Genomic DNA, 23,715 nt, shown 5'->3' on the forward strand with positions numbered 1-23,715 from the left:
TCCGGGGATAGCCTTCCCATCACCATCAATATGAGGGCCCTCAGTACCCAGAAGAATTCCAGGAGGCTGTGCAGAGGAGCAAGGACTTTGTAAGTATTTTTCTTCAAACCCGTGACTGCTGGGTCTCCCCCTTAATGTCACCCCACATGGAGGCCTACTGAAGTCTTTGGTAAGAGGCATAGGGATGAAAGTGAAAGTGTTAGTTTTTCAGTTGTGATCAACTCCTTGCAACCCCATGGCCAGTAGCCCACCAGGCTCCTCTGTCCATGAATTTCTCCAGGCAAGAACACTGGAGCCATTTGCCATTTCCTTCTCTAGGGGATCTTCCCGACCCAGGGATTGAATCTGCTTCCCCTGCATTGCAGTCCTTACCATCTGAGCCACCAGGGAAGCCCTTCAGAAGGTTCTGGGGGCAAGAGGCAGATGGGTGGGGCCACTTGAGTTCACTAATATTTTGAATAGAGCAAATTAAGAAATAGATTCAATGAGGAGAAGTGTCAAATTGATGAGGAATGCAATGTCATGATGTGGTACACACTTATTTGCTCATACTTTTATTTGGCAAAATTTACTATGTTGTACTGTACTAGGTACTTGGTAAAGAAATTGCCTGCCAATGCAGGGGACAAAAGAGATGCGGGTTCGGTCCCTGGGATGGGAAGATCCCCTCAAGGAGGGCACACCACCCACTCCAGTATTCTTGCCTGGAGAATCCTATGGTTTGAGGAGCCTGGCAGGATACAATCCGTGGGGTCACAAAGAGTTGGACACGACTCAGTGACCAACATTAACACTGTTGTAGGTGCAGGTTTTTTACTGTAAATTGGGATTTCAACCATGAAATAAGTCACAATCCCTCCTCTAAGGAAGTCACAGCCTGGTAGGGAAGGCAGGCAATTTGTCACTAATTGGTACCCAGGACTCTGCACAGTGAATGAAGGCAGCAAGATGGTGGAGTGGGGCCCCCTATCATAGACTCTGGTGAGGGGTCTAGAGGACATGACGGCCTTCTGAAGCTGAAAAGTCAGTAAGAAATGACTCAGCTAAAAATGAAAAGAAGTGGAAAGTGTTCCAGGCAGAGAAGCCAGCATGTGCAAAGGACCTTCAGTGAAGAGAATTGACCTGACTTTTCACATCACAGCTCCTTCATTCACTGGTTGTTTATCTCTGGGCAAGAAAGTTTCTCTGGCTTTTTGACCTGGGCTGCCCATCTGTAAGAGAGCAGATAGCCACGTCTATCTTCAAGGACTGTTGAGTGTAAGAGTGATAGGTGCTCATCCGAGATCCTGTTTCACTGTGGAAAATTCTCACTCCTGTTCCTCCCATGACTGTACAGGTGTCTGGACAAGATGTTTCAGCTTTGGAAACTTGTTCTCTTGTGCGGCCTGCTCGCCGGGACCTCAGCATCTCTTCTTGACAGTCTTGGCAAGGATGTTCTGAGGAAGCTGAAATCTGGTCTTGAGAAAGGACTTGACAGCCTTGACAGTACACTTGAAAGTGAGTCACAACAGGGATGATACGTGGCACCTGGGAGCTCGCTTCCTAAACACTAAGCCTGTATTAGCAAGGCTGCCAGCAGGAGTGCACCTTATGGGTGGTTTACCAAGAGAGGTGACTAACTGGTTCCTAGAAACAGGCATTACTTAACTGAATATCACTTTACATCTTATATCATGATAAACTTTGCTAATATATTCATAGGATAAATTCCTAAAGGTGACATTTCAAAAGTTCAAAAGGTATGCAAATTTTAAAATACAGTACAAAGTTATGACCAACCTAGACAGCATATTAAAAAGCACAGACATTACTTAGCCAACAAAGGTCCATCTAGTCAAGAATATGGTTTTTGCAGTAGTCATGTATTCTTGTGAGAGTTGGACTATAAAGAAAGCTGAGCGCCAAAGAATTGATGCTTTGAACTGTGGTGTTGAAGAAGACTCTTGAGAGTCTTTTGGTCTCCCAGGAGATCCAACCAGTCCATCCTAAAAGAAAGCAGTCCTCAATATTCATTGGAAGGACTAATGTTAAAGCTGCAACTCCAGTACTTTGGCCACCTGATGCGAAGAGCTGACTCATTTGAAAAGACCCTGATGCTAAGAAAGATTGATGGCGAAAGGAGAAGGGGATGACAGAGGATGAGATGGTTGGATGGCATCGCTGACTCAATGGACATGAGTTTGAGTAAACTCAGGGAATTGGTGATGGACAGGGAGGGCTGGCGTGCAGCAGTCCATGGGGTCGCAAAGAGTCAGACATGACTGAGCAACTGAACTGAACTGAACTGAACTGAACATATTGACAAATAATCCCCTATGTTAATAGTTTCTCTAATCATCTGTGAGAGTATCTTTTTTTCTACTCTCTTGACAGCACTGGTTTGGACAACTGAAATTTTTTCCAGGCTCACAGATGAAAGGTTATAGTTCATTTCCGTATTCCTCTAATTATGAAAGAATTAGCTCATTTTTTTCATAGTTTATTAGCCATTTATATATTTCAATTTAAATATTTAAATTATATTTGTAGCATATTCTTCTTTTGGGTCATTCAATTTTCTTAGTAATTTGTATTAACTAATTGCAAAAGGATTCCTACCTAGACCAGGTAGCTTTAGAATTACCTAACTTTCTAGTGTATATTTCCTAGTAATTCTGATTTCTTGAAAGAACTTGGTTTTCTTTTCACTTTTTGGAAACATTACTAGCACACTGCTAATCATTCTTTACATGAGAAGCTAAATTCTGAAAATTACTGCCCTTCAAAACTTGCCAGGGGTTGAGAGGGACTGTGTGATAGTCGCTCAGTTGTATCCAACTCTTTGTGACCCCATAGCCTATAGCCTGCCAGGCTCTACTGTCCATGGCCTTCTCCAGGCAAGAATACTGGACTGGACTGCCATTGCCTTCTCCAAGGGATCTTTCCAACCCAGGGACTGAACCCAGGTCATCTCCACTGGAGGCAGATTCTTTACCATCTGAGCCACCAGAGAATCCTGGCAACCTGAAAGATACAAGAGGGACCCACTTTCCAATTTCTACCGATAAAACTGAGCTCAGAAGCCAAAGTGTCTGCATCAAACTTACTTAGTAGGTTACAGGACCAGGTAGCTTTCATCCCCGCATCACTATGACTAGGTACTGCCCATTGCAAAGCCACATTGCAGTGCTTTGATTACCTACATTTTCATGCAGCTCTTTCTTATTCTTTCAGCTAGTTGCCTTGTTGTTTCTTATGTGAATTATTTTCTACAGCGATTTTCTTAATACTTTTGAAATGTGCCATTCTACATCTGCCATGTCACTTGCTCTATCAAATCCCTCTTTCTCTGCCCATTAGGACTCTGCCCTTGTTCTCCTGTATGCATCATCTCTTTCTAGGCCTCATGCAAAGCTGTCATTCAGGGACTCATCTTTGCCACTTTCATGATTTACATCTGTATTTTTTATTTGATTCTAGATTTTCCAATTCTTATTCTCTTCTAAGTTTATTTTGTTTGCATGAGCAGCTCATTAGTGCTTCACTGCTAGATCCTGATGTGCAATCAAAACTTATTGCCTGTTCAGTGGGTTGATTGCTCTGTTGATGTATAACAAGTATATATTAGTGTGAAGGCAGTGTAGAAAGAACAAGGTCTCCTAGCTGTGTGAGTTTGATTCATTTCTTAAACTTTTGATATTTTATTTCCCCATCTGAAACTGCTGCTAGGTCACTTCAGTCATGTCCGACTCTGTGTGACCCCATAGACGGCAGCCCACCAGGCTCCCCCGTTCCTGGGATCCTCCAGGCAAGAACACTGGAGTGGGATGCCATTTCCTTCTCCAATGCATGAAAGTGAAAAGCGAAAGTGAAGTCACTCAGTCATGTCCGACTTCTAGCGACTCCATGGACTGCAGCCTACCAGGCTCCCCCGTCCATGGGATTTGCCAGGCAAGAGTACTAGAGTGGGTTGCCATTGCCTGGTAATACCAACTTTGTGGATTTGTTACAAAGATTAAATGAAATAACATAGGCAAATTGTTTCATTTAGTACCTGGTGCCTAGGAGCTGCTTCTTAAGCTGTGTACCACACTAAATGGAGACTGTTTTGCAGCTATCTTTCAGCAATTGAAGACTGATTTCATGCTCCCCCAGGAATCCAATACTTCTGAGGAGGGCCAGGAGAAGGCTGAGGAAACTAAGAACTTATTGGAACAACTCATTTCTGGAATTTTTCAAGTAGTGTACAGACTTACCAGGTGAGTTGATGTTTTATTTGGAGATCTTTGTTCCCAGGAAAGGGAATAGATCTCTTTGGGGATACAAGTTTAACATGAAAGACAGAAAGTTGAATACACCTCGTGTTTCTCTCAGAAGGCTTCCCTGGTAGCTCAGCTGGTTAAGAATCTGCCTGCAATGCAGGAGACCCCAGTTCAATTCCTGGGTGAGGAAGATCCACTGGAGAAGGGATAGGTTACCTACTCCAGCATTCTTGGTTTCTCTGGTGGCTCAGCTGGTAAAGAACCCACCTGCAACACAGGAGACCTGGGTTTGATCCCTGGGTTGGGAAGATCCCCTGTTCTTGCAGAGCAGAAGTAGTCTGAGGCCAACTCTACTAGAGCATGGGAAAATTAGAGTCAGGGCTGCAGGCCCCGTTTGGATCTCATGAGTTTGGGAGTTCTCCTTTTGTGATTTAGGGTCAGGATGAAGATTCTCTTCACCCCCACCTCTACATGTTTTCTGGTACCTAAAGTCCCATTCCCAAGGAATAAGACTTTTCTTCTCTGAATATAGCTGAGTATAAAAGTCTGAACAGTCTCAGGAGAGAAGAAAGTAGAATTCACACCACATAGGCAGCCCCACATGAAGTTTGGAGTCAAGACATTCCAGGTTCTAATTCTGTCTCTGCATAAAAAAAATAAAATAACATTTGCAGCAACAAATGGATAGATGTAGAGATATCATCTTTTCTGGAAAATCCCATGGATGAAGGGGCCTGGTGGGCTGCAGTCCGTGGGGTCGCGAAGAGTCAGACACGACTGAGCGACTTCACTTTCACTTTTCACTTTCACTTTTCACTTTCATGCATTGGAGGAGGAAATGGAAACCCACTCCAGAGTTCTTGCCTGGAGAATCCCAGGGACGGGGAGCCTGGTGGGCTGCTGTCTATGGGGTCGCACAGAGTCAGACACGACTGAAGCGACTTAGCAGCAGCAGCAGAGATATCATACAAAACGATGTAGGTCAGACAAACACAAATATCATAGATACCACTAATATTTGGAAATACAATATGATAGAAAAGAACTTGTACAAAACAGACACAATCAATGACTATAGTAAAGTTGCAGGATATAAAATCAACACACAGAAATCCCTTGCATTCCTATACACTAATAATGAGAAAACAGAAAGAGAAATTAAGGAAACAATTCCATTCACCATTGCAACGGAAAGAATAAAATACCTAGGAATATATCTACCTAAAGAAACTAAAGACCTATATATAGAAAACTATAAAACACTGGTGAAAGAAATCAAAGAGGACACTAATAGATGGAGAAATATACCGTGTTCATGGACTGGAAGAATCAATATAGTGAAAATGAGTATACTACCCAAAGCAATTTATAGATTCAATGCAATCCCTATCAAGCTACCAACAGTATTCTTCACAGAGCTAGAACAAATAATTTCACAATTTGTATGGAAATACAAAAAACCTCAAATAGCCAAAGTGATCTTGAGAAAGAAGAATGGAACTGGAGGAATCAACCTACCTGACTTCAGGCTCTACTACAAAGCCACAGTTATCAAGACAGTATGGTACTGGCACAAAGACAGAAATATAGATCAATGGAACAAAATAGAAAGCCCAGAGATAAATCCACGCACATATGGACACCTTATCTTTGACAAAGGAGGCAAGAATGTACAATGGATTAAAGACAATCTCTTTAACAAGTGGTGCTGGGAAATCTGGTCAACCACTTGTAAAAGAATGAAACTGGGACACTTTTTAACACCATACACAAAAATAAACTCAAAATGGATTAAAGATCTAAATGTAAGACCAGAAACTATAAAACTCCTGGAGGAGAACATAGGCAAAACACTCTCTGACATACATCACAGCAGGATCCTCTATGACCCACCTCCAAGAATATTGGAAATAAAAGCAAAAATAAACAAATGGGACCTAATTAACCTTAAAAGCTTCTGCACATCAAAGGAAACTATTAGCAGGGTGAAAAGACAGCCTTCAGAATGGGAGAAAATAATAGCAAATGAAGCAACTGACAAACAACTAATCTCAAAAATATACAAGCAACTCCTACAGCTCAACTCCAGAAAAATAAATGACCCAATCAAAAAAGGGCCAAAGAACTAAATAGACATTTCTCCAAAGAAGACATACAGAGGGCTAACAAACACATGAAAAGATGCTCAACATCACTCATTATCAGAGAAATGCAAATCAAAACCACTATGAGGTACCATTTCACACCAGTCAGAATGGCTGCGATCCAAAAGTCTACAAATAATAAATGCTGGAGAGGGTGTGGAGAAAAGGGAACCCTCTTACACTGTTGGTGGGAATGCAAACTAGTACAGCCACTATGGAGAACAGTGTGGAGATTCCTTAAAAAACTGGAAATAGAACTGCCTTATGATCCAGCAATCCCACTGCTGGGCATACACACTGAGGAAACCAGAAGGGAAAGAGACACGTGTACCCCAATGTTCATCGCAGCACTGTTTATAATAGCCAGGACATGGAAGCAACCTAGATGTCCATCAGCAGATGAATGGATAAGAAAGCTATGGTACATATACAAAATGGAGTATTAGCCATTAAAAAGAAAACATTTGAATCAGTTCTAATGAGGTGGATGAAACTGGAGCCTATTATACAGAGTGAAGTAAGCCAGAAGGAAAAACACCAATACAGTATAATAACGCATATATATGGAATTTAGAAAGATGGTAACAATAACCCTGTGTACGAGACAGCAAAAGAGACACTGATGTATAAAACAGTCTTGTGGACTCTATGGGAGAGGGAGTGGGTGGGAAGATTTGGGAGAATGGCATTGAAACATGTAAAATATCATGTATGAAACGAGATGCCAGTCCAGGTTCAATGCACAATACTGGATGCTTGGGGCTAGTGCAATGGGACGACCCAGAGGGATGGTATGGGGAGGGAGGAGGGAGAAGGGTTCAGGATGGGGAACACATGTGTACCTGTGGTGGATTCATTTTGATATTTGGCAAAACTAATACAATTATGTAAAGTTTAAAAATAAAATAAAATTTAAAAAAATTGAGCAGGACAAAGATTTACTGTAAAAGTTTCTGTTTCAGGGCTTATAGTTCATCGAGAAAATGGTATGCTGAAGAAATTGAGAGTAACCTCATTAGGTAATGGATTGAAATTAATTGATGTGTTTTTTAAAAAATCTAGAAACCAATGTGATATTGTAATTTTCCTCCAATTAAAAATAAACTACTTCTAGTAAAAAAAAACAAAAACAAAAAACTCATGGCTAACAAAAGAGAAAACAGGGTGGAGGATAAATTACGAGTTTGGCATAAATATACACATACTGCTGTATATACAATAGACAACTAACAAGGACCTACTATATAGCACAGGGAACTATACTGAGGTATTTTGTAATAATCTATAAGGGGAAAGAATCTGAAATAAAAATACCTCTATATCTATATATATCTACATCTTAATCACTTTGCTGTACACCTGAACTTAAAGAAAAGTGAGCGTGTTAGTCACTCAGTCTTGTCTGACTCTTTGCAACCCCATGGACTGTAGCCCACCAGGCTCCCCTGCCCATGTTTCTCTAGGCAGGAATGCTGGAGTGGGTTGTCATTTCCTTCTCCAGAGGATCTTCCCAATCAGGGATCAAACCCGGGTCTCCTGCATTGCAAGCAGATTCTTTACCCTCTGAACCACCATGGAAGCCCCACACCTGAACCTCGCACAACATTGTAAAGCAATTATATATCAATTTAAAAGAAAATTCACCTCTGGCACATATTCACCCTTGGAGTCTTGAGGAAAATCACAGCTGTCTGATCCTCAGTCTGCCATGCCATCCAATGGAGAGAATCCAACCCCTGAGCACGGCTCTCATGAAAACCAAAGCAGACAAGGTCCATGAGGCTCAAATGCTCAGCACAACACTGACACAGAGAGGAGCCCAGCAACGGCAGTCAAGAGAAATGACAAGGGTGCATTGCGGTTTTTGCACAGGGTGAAAATAAGTAACCTGCACATCCTGGATATCACATTAGAAGCGACTTGTGGAAACAACACTGAAGTGAGGATCCCCATCACTGCTGACATCAACGTGAAACTGTGAGTATGGCTTAGAATCTGCGGTTTGGGTAATGCAGTGCGATATGGTCAATGAATCTCCAATCTGGAATCAGGCACTTTTCTTTGCCTCTGCCTTAGTCTCCCCATCTGTAAAATAAGCAGGACTTTGTAACTCTAGAATCCTCACCCTTAAAATGTTCTTAGAAACTTTGCCCATAAACAAATCTCTTTTGAAAAATCCTCCTTGAAATATATTTCCAAAGTCAAAACACTTATCTAATTATAAAATTTGAAAATTGAGGAGACATGAACATTTATAACTCTTTGGCCAAGTTTCCTCCAGCATCATTTTGTCTCTCAAGATTCTCTTTAAAAATCAGTGACCCAGAGGGATGGTATGGGGAGGGAGGTGGGAAGGGGGTTCAGGATGGGGAACACGTGTACACCCGTGGCGGATACATGTTGATGTATGGCAAAACCAATACAATATTGTAAAGTAATTAGCCTCCAATTAAAATAGATAAATTTATATTTTAAAAAATCAGTGTACAGCGTGTAATGAAGAGCATGTGAAAATTATGTGGAAATACAATTTCTAAGTATTTTAATTACTTTGAAGGTACAAAGAGATAGGAAAATGAGGATGTGTAGAAGAGTCTTTATAAATTAAAGTGCACTATGACTTCATCATTCATTAGTTATGAGATCTTGAGATAGTGACTTAACTTCTCTATACCACATGTTTCCTCATTCTGAAAACAGAGATAATAATAGTGCTTTGTTCTCATGGTATTGCTATCAAGATTAAATGGATTAATTCAGGTAAAACAATTGTTTTGGAAATATCTAATGCAGCATTTTTCTCAAGAAATGTTAGATCTTATTTTTGTTTTAATCATTGGTATATAAATGATTACTATAGAAATTTCACGAGCCAAACCCTTGTGGCCAGGAGAAGAAACTCCTAACTCAAGAATATAGATTCCACAAAGAATACAGAAAATACGGACATTGTCCATGTGTTGTTCAGTCACTAAGTCCTGTTTGACAGACTTCAGTACACCAAGCTTCCCTGTCCTTGTTCAGAGAGATCCCATATAATGTCCACATAGAAGAGAGACTAAAGTGGGCAATGTGAAGGGACTTCTCCATCTCCATTCACTGTGAATCTATTTCCCTGCAGGCCTGTGTTGGGTGAGATTGCCGATTTGGTCCTCGAGTTTTGTGTCCATGTTGAAACTGATGAAGAGACTGGTGTCTCCCAGGTGGTCATGGAAGAATGAAGGAATGATCAACACAGTATCTCACTCACCGTGCTGAGCAGGTCAGGTCCACACATCTCAGTAGAGCTGTGGGACCTCAGAGGGGCTGGGACCCAAAATTTCAGCCCTATTCCTTACCTGGGAGGAAGCATAGTAATGTAAAGAAGAGGAAGACTCTGGAGTCAAGCTAGCTTTGCCACTCCCTTATGGTTTTGTAAGCCTCTAGCTGCTTCAGCTTACACATCTGTAAACTGAGGATGGTAATAATACCTAACTCATAGCCTACTATGTTAGCCAAATGAGAAAATGAGTGTTTAGCATATAGGCTGCAACATACTAAGCTCTCAGGTAATGATAATATCCATACTGACTGAGACAGGAGCGTTGACCTCTCCAACCATGACTGTGAATTGCTGTATTTCACCTTCAACTTTATGTGTTTTGTTTCATGCTTTTTTGAAGTTACATTGTTAGATGCCTGCACATTTAGCACTGTTATGTTCACTTGAAGAACTGACCCTTCTCATATTACATAATGTCCCTCAATAATAATAATAATAATTCACTGTGTTTACCTTCTTGCCTCTAGTTAAGAGATGGCAAGAGAGTAGTAAATGCCTACCATGGGCTCTAATTTCAGATTGTCCCCAAATCATCCTCTACCACTGAGAAATTCTTGAAATGAGATCTTGAAAACTTAATCCTCTCCATTTCAATCACTTATTTCTGGTAACCCACCAAATCTATGTCTTAAACTGTGTGCTTGAAAAAGCATGTTTAGCCCAGGCAAGAGGGTGGAAGGAGAAAGGCTGATCCTGGTCATGGCTGGGAGAGGAGAAGTGATCTGGAAGCTGAAGGCTGGGGAAGGTTGGCCTTGGCAAAGAACAAGGTAGAACCATGAGCGGACATCAGTGAATCCTGCCTCAACAAGGGATCTGACCACAGGTTGCCTAAGACACCCCTCAAACCAAAGATAGGCTTTGCAGCCTATCATCGGAGAAGGCGATGGCACACCACTCCAGTACTCTTGCCTGGAAAATCCCATGGATGGAGGAGCCTGGTAGGCTGAAGTCCATGGGGTCGTGAAGAGTCGGACATGACTGAGTGACTTCACTTCCACTTTTCACTTTCATGCATTGGAGAAGGAAATAGCAACCCACTCCAGTGTTCTTGCCTGAAGAATCCCAGGGATGGGGGAGCCTGGTGGGCTGCCATCTATGGGGTCGCACAGAGTCGGACACAACTGAAGCGACTTAACAGCAGCAGCAGCCTATCATTACTTGGAAAGACTGAGATGTAAATCCAAATGCCTGAGCCCTGCTGGACCCTGCCTAGCCTATAGTCCCAGGGAAACCATCCTGCCTTCTTGGTCTCAGTGTCTAATTCCGCTCTGCTTCTCCAAACACTCTTGGGGCTTTCTCTCTCCTATGGGTGAAAACTCAGGCCCTCCCAGGGCCATGTAGGCTCTACCTAGTCTGGGTCTACACCTTGCCCACTCTGCCCTAGATGTGCTAGCTTTTGCTCTGAGCCTCAGGCAAGCTCCTTCTACTCATGACCTGTGCACGGGCTCCTCAGGCAACTGGGACACTTTTCCTGCATCCCATTTCCATGTTTGTCTCATCATTTGGGATCTAAAACAAGGTACCTCCTCCTCTCTCTCGTAAGATTCTACTCTTCTTCTTCTGAATACTTGTCACAAGGTATCATTATATATTCAATCGTAAGTTTACTTCATGTATTCCTTCAGCCAAAAGTGTCTTGAGCATCTGCTCCTTGCCACAGCTACCATTCTGAACTCTGGAGAACTTACTAGTGACTGAGGGCAAGGAGCTTGTTCTTGTGGAGCTTAGTCTCTGGAGGGAAGGGCAGACAGACAGGCACTCAGTCCAGCAGTAAAAAGCCCACAGGAAACTGTTCAGTTGCAGTCACCCCTGGGCAGAGCAGCACACCTGACAGGGTGCTATGACACAAAGCCCCCCTTAGGCAAGCAGTCATGAGGGCTGCCCTGAGGAGGGGACAGCTAGGCTGAGAGCAGAAGGTGGGAAGGGGCCAGGCTTAGGAAAATGTGTTAATATTGGGTTGGCCAAAAAGTCTTTGGGGTTTTTTTATAAGCTGTTACAGAAAACTCCAAATGAACCTTCAAGCCAATAATTAGCCAATATCCTAGGTACTACGTTAGGAGTTGCTTGTGCTTTGTTTATCACAAATTTATCACAGTTGCTTTGTGCTTGGTTCTGGACACATAGTTGGTGTTCTCTAAATATGTGTTGATGAATGAATGGATGACTAGGTGCATGGATGGGGGAAGGATGGTTGGATGGATGGATAGATGGATGAGGTCTCAGGATTGTCATGAGCTATTGGTGTGGGCTGCTGGTCAACCATGGGGTTCTCAGTGATGAGCGCCCTGGGTAGAGGCTCAAGTCACCTGACTTCAAGGTGCTTCACCTTCTGGCCTCCTCCCACTGCTCGCGCTTGGCTGCTCAGGCAACTTCACAAAGCTTTATCAATTCCCTCCCTTTCCTAGGCATATTGGAGTGCTCAGTGAGGTTGTGAACTTTGCAGTCAACCTCGTGAATGAGGTGTTGTCCCTGGTAACAGACTACGAGGTGAGTCCCCCACTCCTGGGGTGCAGATCCAGGCCGGGTGGTGGGGAGGGGTGATTTTCCTTGGGTAGGCTACACTTTCTGGGCACCTACCTTTCTGGAGGGCCAATTTCCATTTGGGCTGTGAGTTGCTACCTACCCCCCTTCACTTAGCCTGGCCTTGGGAGATGAGCAGGGGCCCGACCTGAGCCGAAATCACTGGATCCCACTCTTGAATCATTTGCCATACACATGAACTGCCAGCAGGCCTTTTAGCTAATACTTTTCTTGATTCAACACAAATTTAACACATTTAAATACAAAACATATACATAACATAGTTCAGATTCATTTGTATCATATAAAAAGACCATATATACCATGTGCCCAAAATTCCAAAGATTCTATATTAGTCACTCTGGAAGGGGGCTGAGAATCTAGATTTATTAAAAAAAAAAAAAAAAGTCCTCCATGTTGTTCTGTGATTTATTGAACTTGAGTCACGCTCAAAGTGTGTTCCTCAGACCAGCATCACTGACCTTTCTTGGACACTCATTAGAAAAGCAGACTCAGGTCCTACCCCAGACCTGCTGCTCAGTAATTTACATTTTAACAATATCTCAGGGAATTGTAGGCACACAAAATTGTGAAAAACACAAAACTATTTCTCTATGGTTCCCAGGGCCCCATTTAACTCTATAAAGTTTCAGAGTCCAGAGGTCAAGGTTTCTAAGGGCATAGGGTTCTGGAATATTAAAATCTAGATTCTTCAAGGTTCTTGGATTCTAATACTCTGAGGTTTGAGGATTCTAGTGTCCTCTGGTTCTCAGATTTGGACCTTCTAGGTTTCCACTGTTCTAGAATCCTAAGGGTCAGAAGTTCTGAGACCTCCAGTACTGAGCATCTCGGTGGGTGGCGGGCAGGGTGCTCATAGCAGGTAATAACCAGTCCTCTTCCTTTCCCATCTCTCCTCTCCTTCCTCACCTCCCAACCTCTTTCCTTCCTTCCCTCTCTCCATTTCTCTCTGTGTGTCTCTCTTTCCCTCCTTGTGACTCTCAGCTGTGCCCACTAATCCACAGCCTCCTTGAAAGCCTGGATGCAGAGTATGTTAAGAACCACATCGGTAAGTCACAGCCTGGGGAAGCAGGGAGGGGGCTCCCTCTGCAGCCTCACAGCGGGGCGCATGCCATGCTACGCCTCTAGCACTGGCAGGTCTGGTCAGGGGACCCTGTAGAAGCTGCAGACCCTTCATCCTGAGCAAGTCTGGACAGTGTGGCTAGGGGTGGTCCCTGCAGACTGATGGCCTCTGTGGTCCTCTGAGAGCTTCTACTGCCCTCGTTTGTCAAGTCTGCAGAACCTGCTGCCCAGAATGATGTGAGAAAGAGGACGGGCCAGATCTGGGTTCAAATCCTGGATTGGCTACTTGGCAACTGTGGAGTCATCAACTGGCTCCACCTCTCTGAGTCTTGGGTCCCTCCTAGATGAAAGGAGATTGTAAATGCTGCCGATATGATGAGTGGTTTTAAAGAAAAAGCAGAAAAAGCCTAATATCCAGTAGGTATTGTTAAGAAACATGTCCCTTCCCTTTCCCTCCTTATGGGGAACTGTGGCTTTACCTCCAGCCCTTGGGGGCTTTCCTTGACCTGGGTTTCTGGCATGGCTGGGTGCTGGGGCTCTGGGTAACAGAAGCTGGGTGAATGACAGTGTTAGAGACCTGAAGACAGTTCCTCTAGAAAATAGCCAAAGGCCCTGGTCCTTGGGCAATCACTCTGTGCTTCATGTACACCATTTCATTTGATCCTTGCAATGATCCTGTGGGGGTGAGTAGTAGCATCATACCCATTTTTTCAGAAGAACTAAAGGAAGCACTTCATGGGGAATAGATGGGTAAACAGTGGAAACAGTGTCAGACTTTATTTTGGGGGGCTCCAAAATCACTGCAGATGGTGATTGCAGCCATGAAATCAAAATATGCTTACTCCTTGGAAGGAAAGTTATGACCAACCTAGATAGCATATTCAAAAGCAGAGGCATTACTTTGCCAACAAAGGTCCGTCTAGTCAAGGCTATGGTTTTTCCAGTGGTCATGTATGGATGTGAGAGTTGGACTATAAAGAAAGCTGAGCACTGAAGAATTGATGCTTTTGAACTGTGGTGTTGGAGAAGACTCTTGAGAGTCCCTTGGACTGCAAGGAGATCCAACCAGTCCATTCTAAAGGAGATCAGTCCTGGGATTTCTTTGGAAGGAATGATGTTAAAGCTGAAACTCCAATACTTTGGCCACCTCATGTGAAGAGTTGACTCATTGGAAAAGACTCTGATGCTTGGAGGGATTGGGGACAGGAGGAGAAGGGGACAACAGAGGATGAGATGGCTGGATGGCATCACCAACTCAATGGACGTGAGTTTGAGTGAACTCCAGGAGTTGGTGATGGACAGGGAGGCCTGGCGTACTGCAGTTCATGGGGTCTCAAAGAGTTGGACATGACTGAGTGACTGAACTGAACTGAACTGAACAGAAGCACAGAGAGATGGAGTGACATGCAAGAGATCCATGGCAATCAGTTGACTGGCTGGAGGGTGTCAGTCATTGGTGTCAGATTTCTATTCAACTTTCCAGAGCTGGAGTTGAGAACTGCTACTGAATTCTTTCAGATGAACTTCAGGAAACCCAACAGAGAAAGTGAAGAGCACAGATGAGGAAAACCACTGCGATGTCCGCCTGATGATGAGGGCTGTGCTCAGGGCCCCGGGCTGAGAGAGGGTGAGAACCCACACACACACAGGGGCTAGAAGAGAAGCAGAAACAAGCTTGGCTTCTCTTCTTTCTCTAGTGGCAGACTGAGCCCAGATCTTGGTCACAGACCGAGTCCTCACCCTTAATCACACACCCAGACTGCACCTGATTCTTCTGCCTGACTGAGCCCAAAACAGTCAGACTGAGCTTTGACTCCAGTAGTTGACTGAGCCCTGACACTGGCCACAAATAGAGACTCAACCTACATCTCAGTCTGATCCATGATCCTGATCATATTCTGAGACCTGTACCCTTTTCCCTCTGGGCCCTGATCAGTCTTTTCACATCGGCCATTGTTGCTGAGGTGAGGGAGTGGGAGGGTGAGGGGATGAGGGGGCGTCAGTGCCAGGTGCCAGAAGGAGACCCCCAAACCACCGGTGCCAGTCCTTCCCCGAGCCTCAGAGCTCACAGGGTTTGGGGAAAGTACTCCTGCAGCCATGTCTGGTGAACGCAGGAGCTGGTAAGAGCCCCAGGGTGTCCATGCATCACAGTGGGGTCTCCTTCCAGATTGGTTCCCGGGGATGGGACTGAATCTCTGTACCGTCTCCCTCTGGGACGGTCGGTGCTGCCACCATCCCCCAGGAGTGACAACTGAGCCCAGTCAAAGGACACTCTCGGATACTCCTCCTCACAGTCTGGACACCCTATGCTCGTCACCCTCCACCCCCAGCAATAAAAAGCCATTTCTGCACCTCCTGTGTGGTCCATTGCATTCCTTCCATTGGGATTTCAGGGAAGATGAGGTATGGGCAACCAAGGCAGCAGAGACCTGAATCCAGCGCTGGAAGGGAGTTTGGGGATTATCCAGCCCCACCTCCTTGTCTTACAAACATGAAAACTGAGGACCAGGATGGGCAAGAAAGTGACCCGAGGTCATGTAGAGACAGCCTCACTCTGCTTCTGCTACCATCACCACCATGCTGGAGAGTTGTCTTTGCCAGCACACCTGACCTCATGACTTCCTGACAGCACCTTGCTACCAGGAGACACCACTCTTGTTCCCATTGTACACATTAGGAAACTGAGGCTCATAGAGGACAAGTGATTCATCAAGTAGCAGGGTAATTCCAGGGTAGCCACTTGCAGGACTAGGATTTAAACCCACATCTATGGGACTGATTGCTCAGGGAGGTGACCCCATCTCCCAGCACTCAGCCACCTCTCCTCAGGCCTCAGCAGGTCCCACTGTCCTGTCTTTGGTCTCTTCTGCTCAGGACTGATGAGGTCCTCTCGTGGCCCTTCTGTTTCTTCAACATGTAAGCACTGAGTTTCCCTTTTGCCTTGCAGTGGGAGGCACAGCACCCCTTACTCACAGCTGTGTCACCTCTGCTGAGGACTGACCCAGGCTATCACTTCAGTGACCCTGGGCCTCTGCTCTCCAGGAGGCCGTCTCACTCTCCTGCCAAGAGCCCCAGGGAACATTTGCCCATGTTGCCAAGGAGCCATCTCAGTGCTGTGCACAATTCTGTGAGGGAAGAACCACTGTCGTCCTCGTGGGAGACTCAGGTTAAGAGAAGCCAGGGTCACACAGAGGCCTGCACGAGCGGCTGCTTCTTTAAAGGCCTTCTGTCTGAAGGATGCCATGCAAGGTCAAGTAACCCCAAGGAGCCCTTCAGTCCCTGAGGCCACATGGGGGCCTTGGACCAGCCTTCCTGAGCTCTCCCAAGAGGACCTCAGTTCAGGCTGTGCCGGGGATGCTGACACAGCATGAGGTTAGAGGTTGGACAGAGCTGAGCTTGACTTAGCCTCTGCCCTTTGCCAGCTGTGGGATCTCAGGCAATTTACAAGAACCGCAGTTTTCTCACCTGCCCCATGGAGTTAAAAGCAAAACCTCCCCGTTGACAGTCATGATGATTAAATGAGTCAATGTGTGTAAAATGCTTAACCAGAGTCTGACACTGGTGAGTACAAGATGAATGTCAGCCTCAACACACTGGAATTACTGTCAAATGGTGTTGAGAAATCCCATATTCAATATTTATACACTGTATATCAATTCTGATTTCTACTGAGTGACTCTGTGAATGGTCTTTGGAGGTGTGGCAACTGAGTCTCAGAAAGGTGACGTGACTTCCCCAGGGCCACACAGCTGGTCAGAGGCAAAGCTGGATTTCATTTGAAGTCAGTCTCCTCCAGAGCTGGTTCTCCCCCTACTGGCCATAGCAAAGGGATGAGAGTTTTCCTCTCTGTCTATACTTTGTGACAATCCCAACTCCCACAAAATTGCACAAGGAGGTCTCACAATTCAGGACTTCTCTTGAGCAGTAGCCCACTTGGGTCAGGGCTGAGCCTTTGTCCAGGCTGTTCCATTCCCCTGGTCATCATTCCTTCTCTTCCTCCAGCTTCTCAATCCCCCTCAGCCCTCTGACTCTGCTCAAGAGCTGTCTCCTGGTAAGTGGGGGCCACTCCTCAATGTTCCCCCAACTATGAGACCATGTTTTCCAGCTGGTAGGTCTACCCAAGCTACCTCGCCATCATTGTCCCATACAGACAGAGGGTGCAGGAAGTTCAGCTTTCATGATTATGGTTTACACTTTTTTAATACACTTTTTTCAATTTTTTGTGAGAAATAATTGACATTCATCACTGTATATGTTAAAGGCAAGTTTTATTTCTGTGTATTAAGAAATTATTTTGACAATAGGTTAAGCTAATATTCATCTTCTCATGTAGATGCAATAAAAAATAATGAAAAAGAATAACACTTTTTACTTGTGATTAGATTCTTTAGGATTTGCTCTCTTAACCACATTCCTATATATCATACATCATAACAGATGTATGATATACAAAAGATGTGTGATGTTACACACATATATCATAAAGTGTTAGCAATAGTCATCAAGTTATGCAATACATCCACAGTACTCATTTATTTAGAACCTAAAATATGGGAAGAATAGCAATAAATGCCTACATTAAGAAGCAAGAAAAACCCAAATGAACAACCTACAACTATACCTTAAGGGACTAAAAAGAAGAATAAACTAAGCCCAAAGTTACCATTGAAAGAATACAATAAAGATTACAGCAGGAGTAAATGAAATAAAAAGACATAAAGAATATAAAATATTAACCAAAATATTAATAAAACTAGTATTGGTCCTTTGAAAAAAAAAATTGAAAAATCCTTGGCTAGATCCCATGACTCACAAGGGGGCTATAGGTCTTCGCATGTTTCCTGATTCTGCTTTGTCCTCAAAGATAGAATTTAGACATAATTATATGCCAAAGTTCACTAGAAAAAGAAGCCATAGGAAGGGGAAGAGTCAATGTATCACTTTAGTGCCTTGATCCAAGTGTGCCTGAAGCCCTCCTTGCCAGAAATGTTCCAATTGAAATACAATTCTGGCTTCTTATTTTTTATTTTTGTTGAAGTCAGTTTGACTTGGATCCTGCCATTCAAATCCACAGGAAGTCCTGACAACATATGTGTAGACTCATGTCTTCCTCCTCCATTGTGACATCTACTCGAGGGTCACACGACCACATTGGAAACATAACAGATATCGAAGGCACAGGAGAGCTTAGAGGTCATCATTTTCACCTCTTTGCTTAAAAGTCTAGGGAGACTGTAGCCCAGAGAAGGAGAAGGACTCATCTAAGGCTGCTCGAGACTTGAATCCCACTTATTTTCCTCTTTCTCTTCACATATGTTAGGTTTCTTAAAATTATCTACTTGGGCAATAGCCTTTTACCATAAAGATTAAGCAATATTACCTGATACGTTTGGTTAAACTTTAGATGCTGAGCCTCTTCCTAGATACTTAGGGTCAGGGGTGCCTGGATAGTCTGGTCCCATAGTGTCTGGCCAGAAATGGAAACAACTGGAATAGGTGGCCCAAAGGTACTTTCAACTTTGATTTCTAAGAGCTGTGACCGCCCCCCACCCCCGTCTTCCTCTTGAACTTCGACTCTGCCTAGACAAGACCCTCACAACCCTGTGTGCTTCTCATCTTCATCTTGTTTCAGCTCAACAGGAACCAGGCAGAGTGTGTTACTGTCCTCATTTCTTGGCTGAGGGGTGTGATGCTCAGAAGGGGAGGATGAATTGCTCAACGTTAAAAGATGGGAAGGGGCAGATCTGGAGAGTGCTCCCAGTTCTGCATCTTCTCCCATCGAGATCAACTGTTCCAGCTCACAGCCTTTGGAAGCAACCGTAAGTCACAGTTGTTGACCCCAGTCCAGCACCCAGGAGGGGCATACAAATGGCTGGCCCTGGGTTTGGCATTGAGGGTCCACTTTCACCATTAAGGAGGCAGGGGAAAACCCCTTTTTCCAATTGAGGATACTGAGGTCCAGGAAAAGGAGGTGAGTGGCCCAGGTCTCACAAGGACAGGGCCCAACATTTTGCTCCAAAGGGATGGACCCTTCATCCAGATCACATCGAGGCCGCCCGGTGGGGCAAGAGAATCCTAGGCTTGAATATCCTGTTTATTCCTTGACCTCTGTTGTTTGAGTTGGTTGTTACGCTTGATGCATTGGGCCCCTGTCAACCCGGAACACCCGGTCCAGGATGCACAGATGGATGCCCGCTTGGAATCAGCTGGGAGCACTGGTAGAGAGCTCTAGGTCATCCAGGGTCCATCTCCTCTGGTCACCTTCCTACATCTGAAGGAACCCAATGAACACTGCCAAGACAAAATAGGTGCAGGGCTGGAGGCTTGAGGAGCTAGCTTTCCTCACCCTGACTGTGGTTCCGACTTCAGAGCACAGAGAAGGGAGAAAGTGGCAGCCCAGGTGCCCAAGCCTGGGGTTGGGACATGGAGGACCCATCCAGCAGATCTTTGGACCGTCAGCAGACCACCCTCCCCACTGTCTGTGCCCAGTTCTGCAAGCACCAGGGATCCTCCTTCCCTCGGTGTGGGGACAGAGGTGTGGGCTGTGGGAAAATCTGGTGAAGAGAATTTTTGGCCTCAGGATCATAGCCCAGTGGTTGGAGAGTAATGGAGTGACCTCAGATCTGCTGGAGGTCCCAGGCTTTAGCTTCCCCACTGTAAATTGGCTAAAACTACATGGTACCTGGATCCCCCTGGCAAAAAGATACAGAAGAAGTGGTACTCAGATCTCAGCTCTAGGTTCGGGCAGACTGGGTTCGAATCCCCTCATTTCCTGTTGCTGGATATGTGGACTGAACATGGGACTCCTCTCCCAATCCCCTCATTTCCTGTTGCTGGATATGTGGACTGAACATGGGACCCCTCTCCCTGAGTCTCAGGTCCCTTCTCTGTGAAATGAGAGTAAGTATGGAACTCTCCCAGAGAAAGCAATGGCACCCCACTCCAGTACTCTTGCCTGGACAATCCCATGGGCAGAGGAGCCTGGTAGGCTGCAGTCCATGGGGTCGCGAAGAGTCGGACATGACTGAGTCACTTCACTTTCACTTTTCACTTTCATGCATTGGAGAAGGAAATGGCAACCCACTCCAGTGTTCTTGCCTGGAGAATCCCAGGGACAAGGGAGCCTGGTGAGCTGCCATCTATGGGGTCGCACAGAGTCGGACACGACTGAAGTGACTTAGCAGCAGCAGCAGCAGCAGCATGGGACTCTCCGGGCTTCCCAGGTGTCATTAATGGTAAAGAACCTGCCTGCCAGCACATGAGACATAAGAGATTTGGGTTTGATCCCTGGGTTGAGAAGATCCCTTGGAAGGGGGCATGGCAATCCACTCCACTATTCTTCCCTGGAGAATCCCATGGACAGAGGAGCCTGGCAGGCTACAGTCCTTAGGGTCACACAGAATCGGACACAACTGAAGCCACTTAGCACTCACACACTTGGTATTCTTCTCCATAGTATGCTGAGAAAATGCATTTGGATAATGTGGGCAAGCCCCTGATACACGGCTACAGCAGTGATGATGATATTATAATTATTCCTTGTGTCTGATCACTTCACTCCCCTCTACTTCAAGTCTCCCATGTGTACATGACCCCACTGCACAGGGTTGTGGAGAGAATGAAGTGAGGAGATTAAACATCTCATATGCTTTATGCTTAATCAATGGCAACTACATTTCCTATTTTGTGTGCTATAAAGATGGGCTCAGACTTCCAGTAGGCCTCTGTCTACAAATTCTGGCTCCCATGGTGACTGGTGTATAGTCTTTGGGAGGTGCGGTTCTTCACTAAGCCTCAGTTTCCCTTCCAGGCCACTTTAGAGACTCTAAGAACTATGGTGTCAAATACACTTCATTGATTGTAGGGACTGAATGGGGCTTTCTGCAGAGACGCCCTCCCAGGCAGTCCTGGGCTTGGAGGGCAAGATTGGTTAGTGATGCCTGCCATGGTTCAGGAAGGGAAAGTGGAACAACCACATGTTCACCAGGGCAGGACCAGGTCATATCTAATGGTCCCTCTACCTGTGAGGGCACATGGGCACCACATGGTCATGGAGGTTGAGACTCTGGGACCTGCCTAGTGCTGTGGTATGGAGGAGGGACCCTGATCTGGGTTCAGGCTTGGCCCAGTTTATAACCTGGTTTGTGACTCTGAGTAAGAGGTTCATTATCTCCTGGGTCTCGGTTTCCTCTAACTACAAAATGAACAGTGGTTCCCTACTAGACAGCTGACCCCTTGGCACTTTGAGAGGTGGTCAGGAATAAATGGGCGCTACTGGCTACATTCCCACCAGCTGGAGCAACATGCATAGGGGAGAAACCTCAGCAGCCAAGCCTACACCCTTAGCCACTACACATACCTGTGGTCACCTGAACAGGGAGGGACCAGACAGAAGGGAGGGGTGGATCTTAATGCAGCAAAACTTCCCAGTGTTTGGGGAGAGGCAGATGTGCCTGGAAAGTACTTGAAAACAGAGCAGCATGGCTCTCCAGGGAAGTCACCCGTGGGCAGGGTCCCCGATCTGTGTGTTATAATAACAGCAACAATAACATGTGTTCATCAGCTAAGATCACAGGCATTGTTATGACACAGGGGACACATCGGGGAACAAAAGAGAAAAGGTCACTGCCCTGTGGGGCTCCCAATCCAGTGGAACAGCAAGGAGAACACATTTCTAGGGATAGGTGTCCAGGTTTATACATGCTAATGTGTGTACGCTTCAGACTGGTTCAGTGATGTAGGTATATTCATTGTGCCCAGTTTATAGGTGAGTAAGCTGAGTCTATGAGAAGGAGAGCTCACAAGGCAGAGCTAGGATTTGAACCAAGACCCATCATACTTTCAAGAACTGCACACACTGCCCCTTGTCATTCTCCCTATTTTCCTGGGCACCTAAATGCTACATTTGATCACCACTCAGTACTCTTTATTGCAGTAATAGTAATGACAATGATCTCTATTATTCATGAAGCACCTTATCTAGCCAAGGATAGGCTGGGATCTCTACTGACATTTCCTCAGATACCTGAGCAGCTCTTCTAAGGTAATTAGGACTGCAAGGAGAACCAACCAGTCCATTCTGAAGGAGATCAGCCCTGGGATTTCTTTGGAAGGAATGATGCTAAAGCTGAAACTCCAGTACTTTGGCCACCTCATGCGAAGAGTTGACTCATTAGAAAAGACTCTGATGCTGGGAGGGATTGGGGGCAGAAGGAGAAGGGGACGACAGAGGATGAGATGGCTGGATGGCATCACTGACTTGATGGACGTGAGTCTGGGTGAACTCCAGGAGTTGATGATGGACAGGGAGGCCTGGCGTGCTGCGATTCATGGGGTCGCAAAGAGTCAGACAAGACTGAGCGACTGAACTGAACTGACTGATGACATTCTTATTCCAGATTCATGTTAAAAAACAAACAAAGCTCAGAGATGTTAAGTGTACTTGACTTCTGTCACACAAGCAACAAAGGAAAAGTCTGGGATGCACACCCAAGGCTGACTAAGAGCAAGTGTACTATGCTATTATAAACAAAATGTATGAATGTCTAAATGTGTACACTTTATTAATAAGCAATAAAGAAAAATGCTTCTGCAGGCTGTAATAAATAATTGTTGAGCATCTGCGTGTCAGGTCCTGGGGATGATGCCCTGTGGTCCTGGTCCTCATGGCCTCAGAGAGTAGGCTGTTATCTCTGTGCCCAAGGAGCTGCTGGGATTCCTGCAAGGCAAGAGCTCCAGGTGCGCCATCTGGTAGGAGTATGGCAGGTAGCCCCAGATGTTCCTGATCGCCTCTCAGAGCCCTGAAGTGTCAGCTGTCCAGCAGAGAACCACTGCTTATTCTGTAACTAGAGGAAACGGACTCTGGGAGAAAATTAATGTCTTGCTCAGGCTCACAAAGCAGGTTTTTAACAGAGCCAAGACTAGAATCCAGATCTGGGTCTCCTTTCCCTTCCTCCAGCTCCAGGCAAGTCAGGGTCCCATCCTCCCTGGACATGTGCTGTCGATGTACCCGGCACTGGCTGCAGGGACCTTAGAGATGACTTGATCCTGCACTGGGAAACATGCAGTGTGTCCACTCTCTCCTCCTGAACTTGTGGCAGACATCACCAATCAATCCTTCCCTCCAAGCCCAGGGGCTTCCTGGGAGGGCATCTTGGCCGAAAGCTCCATCCAGGCCCTACAATCAATGAGAATCCTACTGAGACTCCCTAACTGGACTCGAGGGGAAGCTGGAGCAGAATGAGGAAATATATGTGCCAAGGGCTATATATCAGCACCCAAGCACGGCAGAATTTGTGAATATAGGTGCCCTGTAGATCTAAGCCCATTCAAGCTTTTTTAATCTTTACAGAAGACAAAAATAATGAATGCAGTTGCAATTGATTAAGGATATTAGCTGCTTAATCGA

The 23,715-nt window shown here is 45.2% G+C and overlaps 1 protein-coding gene and 1 long non-coding RNA gene across 2 annotated transcripts in view; one reads left to right on the top strand and one right to left on the bottom strand.

Annotated features, from left to right (window-relative positions):
* The window catches only part of LOC133259602 (uncharacterized), a 55,207-nt gene extending 42,001 nt beyond the window's left edge, over nt 1–13,206 (bottom strand). Inside the window, exon 1 of the long non-coding RNA XR_009740462.1 lies at nt 13,163–13,206. This is a non-coding gene — a long non-coding RNA (uncharacterized LOC133259602). The remainder of the gene's footprint in view (nt 1–13,162) is intronic.
* The window catches only part of LOC133259598 (short palate, lung and nasal epithelium carcinoma-associated protein 2A-like), a 35,903-nt gene extending 20,245 nt beyond the window's left edge, over nt 1–15,658 (top strand). The window contains exon 8 of the mRNA XM_061437277.1: nt 15,475–15,658. The gene's annotated coding sequence lies outside the window, so the exon portion shown is untranslated. The remainder of the gene's footprint in view (nt 1–15,474) is intronic.
* The last annotated feature ends 8,057 nt before the right edge of the window (nt 15,659–23,715 follow it).

This window comes from Bos javanicus, chromosome 13 (genome assembly GCF_032452875.1).
Source record: "Bos javanicus breed banteng chromosome 13, ARS-OSU_banteng_1.0, whole genome shotgun sequence".
NCBI classification, from domain to species: domain Eukaryota; kingdom Metazoa; phylum Chordata; class Mammalia; order Artiodactyla; family Bovidae; genus Bos; species Bos javanicus.